Source organism: Elaeis guineensis, chromosome 16 (genome assembly GCF_000442705.2).
Source record: "Elaeis guineensis isolate ETL-2024a chromosome 16, EG11, whole genome shotgun sequence".
Taxonomy (NCBI): Eukaryota; Viridiplantae; Streptophyta; class Magnoliopsida; order Arecales; family Arecaceae; genus Elaeis; species Elaeis guineensis.
In genome coordinates this window covers 36652663-36658512 of record NC_026008.2, presented here as the reverse complement: position 1 = coordinate 36658512, position 5850 = coordinate 36652663, and positions in this window count along the sequence as shown.

Here is a 5850-nt window from a genome sequence, read left to right as displayed (position 1 = left end):
AAGATCCCTAGCCTATACATCGAGTAGTCAAAAATTGGACAGTCTAAATAAAATTGAATTAAATATATTTTTTGATTATTTGATATATAGATTAGAAATCTTTAAATTATATAATTTTTTGTATGTAAATAATTTTGAGATAATAAATCACATTCTATGATTTGGATCATTGATGTAGGACTCTCATTGTCTAGTTTTGATCTAACTGGATCTGAGCCCAAATCCAATCGACCTTACTCAAATCTGTCCCTATATATATATATATATATATATAAAAGAGAGGACTTTCAATCCAAACCAACATAATCCCGGCCAAACTAATCATGCAAACTAATGGTAGCATGGTATCAAAGTTATGTTTGGAATTAAAAGTTTTTGCTAAACTTGGGTTCAAGTGTGGGTGACATGGAGTTACGTTTATGCATTTTGTTGTTCAGATTGGTCTTCAATTGGCCCTTAACCCAGTCCTATCTTCCCAAGTTCATTTACAAAAGCACTCCTGTACAACATTACCATGCAACTGCTATATTGATCAAACAATCTGGCAAATTGGGACCAGTCATCAATTGGGAGAGGATTTCACACAGGAATAGAGATCTCAAGGCAGGGCTGCTACCGTGGACTCAGGGCTAGGGTGCAATAACGGTCAATTGTGAACCTCTCTAATTTCTATTTCCATTCATTTCATGACACTTTGATGGGTTGGTCTCCATTCAAGTGATCCACTATTCAAGAGAAATTATACTTTATATCAAGTGCCCCACGACAGCAGTCCACCATAAGAACAAACTGAGATAAAGCCAGGTGGGGCAGCAATCCGAGATGAATGCATAATACATGAAGTCTATAGAAACTGATACATGTAATTGGTGGTGTATGTTGAAGAGCACTACCATATGGTGCATATGATGTAGGACATAATTTCTCCCTATTTGATCTTTTGACTTTGAAGTAGGAGTGGGATCCACTCAAATTCATTGGTGAACGGAGTAGACAATGAGTAATTGAAAGGATAGAGCTGGGCCAAAACAATAATGGTGAAGAATTTGAGCTCTAATTTTAGAATGAAGAAATAAGAGAGTGCGAAAAAATAATGGTAGCAAGATTTCAATAATTTTATTTTTCTAAATCAAAATGATAATAATATATGCATGTATCAGTACCATATAAGGTTTATTTGTAAGTAAACTATCAACTACTATAATCACCAAAGTTGATTGTCGCAAGGGAAAGTAATGAAGGATACCCTAAAAAAGGGTTATATTCTTTAGAATGTTGTTCTTCAAATTTAAAAAAAAAAAAAAATAATTGGCAAAAAGTTTTGGGTTTAAAATATATTACTTTACTAATAGAAACAATAAAAATGTAAAATAGTAGCCACCATCCTTATTTTAAACTATCGTTACTATAAAATCATGGCCAAATAGCAAGCATCATTCAAAATAATATATACCTGCATAATTAGGCTATTCAACATACCCAACAGCTCAAGCTTAGCTTGAGAAAAGCTCAAATCAAACTCGATAAGAGCTCAGAGGATTCCAGCTTGAGCTAGAAAGATAGACTTAAAAAATAAGCTAAGCTCAAAATGACCTAGTTTGATTAGGCTAGGCTTAATAAAGCTTGAATGTATTTATTTTATATATGCTATATTATATAGAAAATGAAACCTTGTTTGGAGATTTTAGACAATGAATTTTATTTATTTCTTTGAACCAATTAGATATTAGTTCAGTTTTGAACTATGCTTGATATCAAGCTTGAATCAAGCTATAATTCTGGCATGAATCATGCTTGATTTAACCTAGAATTGATTTTAGCTCAATTAAGCTTATGTTTGGCTCAATTTGAAATTAAACTTAAATCGTGATCAAAATAATGATAAATAAATTAAGTTTGATCACAAAATACAAGCTTAAAATTAATTTCAAATCAAATTTAACCAGATCGAGTTGCCTCCTTTGCACCCTTCTACATTACACATTAGGAGGACACCAAAAAATATTGTAATGACCATTAATATAGGGATCACCATCTTAAATCTCAAATTGTACCCTAATGTTATATGGAAAAATAGTAAGAAGTGAAGTGATCAGAATCTATCATTTTCACTTAGTGAGTGAAACATCCTTAGCCTTCCCATGAGGCCCCATCTATTGACTAGAAAAGAAGAAAAATAATTAACTTTGTTGTGATCTGATACCAAACCCTACTTTAGATTTTAACAGACATTGGAGAACAAAGGAGATAGACCGCTCATCCAAAGTCACATCCTCTGGGCTCTGAAGCTAGAAATGAATGAGACCAAGCAATAGACTGACATAAAAAGGACTGCTAGCCCCCTCCCTTCGGCTGTTAGGGCATAGAAGAAGTGACAAAGCTAGCCAAGGACCCCATCACCTTGCACCAAAAGGCCCCAGATTCATGTCTATTTGCCCATGCCCGCCCCCCAACGGCGTCTACTTTTATCGCCGGCTCTCCCCTGTTTTCCCCATACCATCGTGTCTCTTTTGGCAGTACTTTTTATTTTTATTTTTATTTTTTTTAAAAAAAATATAAAAATATCTATATGATTAATTATTTAAAAATAAATATGTCAATAAAAATGGAGACGATGATAATAATAGTAAAAGAGATAGTAATATTGATGGCTCTATTACCGATACGGCAGAGGTAGTGACAATAATGATAATAATGAGGTGGAGATGATGACGACGACGATGATGATGGTGGTAAAAAATCAATAATATGGTGAAGAAGATAGGTAGCAGCAATATTATAGTGGGCATAACAATGACATTGACGATGGCGGTAGTAATGATGGTGATTGAGATGGCAATGATAGCAGTAATGGTATGGAAGCAGTGACGATGTGGCAGTACAACACGGGCCATGGCAAAGGCATCAACGATAGTAATAGTGTCGGTGGTGATAAAATCATAAATTTTTTGTTCATAAAAAATAATGAAAATAAATATTTTTTATTTTTTAAAAAATAAAAAAATAATTTTAAAATATAAAAATAATATCAAAATATATATTTTATTTTTATTTTTATAATTTTATTTTAAAATAAAAATCATGATATAAAAAAGTGCCAAACAGGCATCATTAATATATTTTTATTATTAATATTATTTTTATCAATGGGCAGCTAGTTGCGATTCATGCATCCTAAGGTAACCAAAGGGCATTATGTCACAATACGTGTATTTTTTGAGTTTGGGCTATCATTCTGTGTATCTTTCATCCTTTGGACAATTCATCCTCTTGAAAGGAAGATGCAATCTAGATAGCAATCCTAAGCCACTAGTTTCAACCATGTCTACAATGCCTATATGCATGAAGACACGCGGGTGACAAATGTATTACCTCTTGTTGCAAGCCTACTACCAAATCATTTGATTGATATTAAAATGGTATATGAACCAATTGCCATATGGAGAGGAAGGTTAAGAACCCAACAAGATAATACTGATGCCAGGGCAAACAAGATAATGGCTTATAATTGTTCTTGTCACCGATGAACTTAGAATCGAGTAAATTTGATCAAATTGGTGGATTTTGCTACGGTGCTCCAAAAGATAGTTTAGTCTTTTTATAACTGATCTATTTTTGACCGTTAGATTAAAGATGGATGACTTGAATTTTTTCATTAGCAATTAGTTAGAGCACCAGATGTGCATGATTGGTGTGGTAAATGCCTCAAAGATTAGGGTTAAATTGAATGCCATTTTTTTTCCAAAAGCCTTCTCGCTATCCCTCCTCTCTCAAATCATGATTTTTTGATGGGGTGGGTGGTGGAGTTGGAGAAGACCGAAAGAGGAAGACTTTATTGAAAAAAATATCTCGAGGTTCGGTCCATAATAAACCTAAAACGAGGTCCAGGACAATGAACGAAATCCAACGAGCCCAAGAACAGTCCAAACAGAATTCAGACGGAGGAGATACATGCAGGAGAAGGTCAGGAGCAGTAAGTATGGCCCACAGGCTATCGAAGGGGCCCACAGGCCAGTAGTAGGTGAAGCCCAGGCCCAATGCATGAGGGCCGACTGTGTGGGCGCGTGCGAGCATGACCCAGCTCAGGCCTGACTGTGAGCACGGGCGTGCGTCCCACCTTCTCACGCGGTTCACATGCGATCGTGGATCGGGGGCATTTCCCACCCCATTTCACACGATCTACGTGGACCAGAGGAGCGTTTTTCCTCGATTTCCTATGGTTCATGGGATTTTTTATGGACCGGTATGTGATCAAACAGTCATCTTCATTTGCAGGCTTGATCGGATGCTTGGAAGGCCTGATCGAGAGCGAGAACAGGCTACAAGTGCACGATCACACGACTGAGAGGCTTGTGGTGCTAATCGGATGGTCCAGATACATCTGGAATCCGATCAGAAGTGTTTCTTCGATATGGTTTGGATTTTGGGGCTCTTTAAAAATCCTGTGGGCAAACAGAGGGGGTTCGCATGGTGGTTTGGCAGAGAGTTAGTGCAGCCGAGAGCCCTATAACAGATCTTAGAGAAGATGCTGACAGGGAGCAGAAGTAGGGGTTCGAGCAAACTGTCAGATAGGGTCTTCTTAGGTTCTAGTAAGTGCTTTGTAAGGATAGCTTCTAATTAAGAGAGAGATTACATATAAGGGTTGAAAGTATGAAGATCTTCTCTTGTACTTATTCTTTTCTCATAGTGAAGCTTTGCATATCCCGTGAAGGTAAGTCTTGGGCTGATCCACGTACTTAATTATTTTCTCTTATTTTATATTTTTTCTCTTCTTTCTTTCTCTTGTAGTATCTACACATGATCGAGTATAATGCGAGTAGTATCGAAAAGATCCTGTGATAGTGGTGTCCTGACCAGACCCCCTAACAACTGATATCAGAGCTCAAACGGAATCAGTGCACGAGGTTGTTCAGATCGTGATGGTATTGATTGAGATTGAAGATGGAGAAGACAAGTTCAATCAAGGTGGAGATCAATCGATTTGATAGAAAGAGCAATTTCTCTCTCTGACAGTTGAGAGTGAAGGACGTACTCATCTAGCAAGAGTTGATCGATGCTCTCTTGTGTGAGGAGATGCCGACTACCATAGAGATAATGGTTTGGAAGCAGCTCCAGATGCAAGCAGTGAGCACACTCTGCTAATACTTGATGGATGATATAGTGATCCATGTGCTTAGCGAGACTTCTCTGACAGTGCTGTGGTCGAAACTAAAGGAGTTGTAACAAAATCTCTCACCAATACTCTCTTTATCTGGAGGTAGTTCTACCAACTGCGGATGATCGAGGAACAGAGTGTATAGAAGCATCTAAGTAACTTTCAGAAGATCCTCACCGACCTCCTCAACATTAGTGAGAAAGTTGAGGAGAAGATCAGGGCATTGGTCTTGCTATCATCACTTCCCCCCTCTTTTGAGTTCTTGATGACTGCTCTTCTAATAGAAAAAAGCATCATCAAGATGGAAGAGGTGATTTCTGTACTTTTTGAGAATGAAGTTCTCAGACAGGAGAGCCGAGCTTTGAGTTCAAATGGTGACTCAGCTCTGTCGGTGATCGGAGGATGTGGTGGCGGAAGATGAAGCGACAGAGGATCGCAACTAGGCAGTCTAAGTCCAAGATACAGCAAGATCAGGTGCTACCAGTGTGATGAGTTGGAGCATCGAGTCAGAGATTGCTTTCAACTCAAGGATCAGACGATAGCTACTATGGCGGTGGCTAGTAGCGACACTGAGATCATTGATGTACTTATGGTCTCAGATGAGGTATCTACTCCTTTCCAACAATGAATCTTAGACTCTACTTATTTCCATCATATTTGTTGTAGAGAGGAGCTGTTTGAGTTTCTAAAAAATA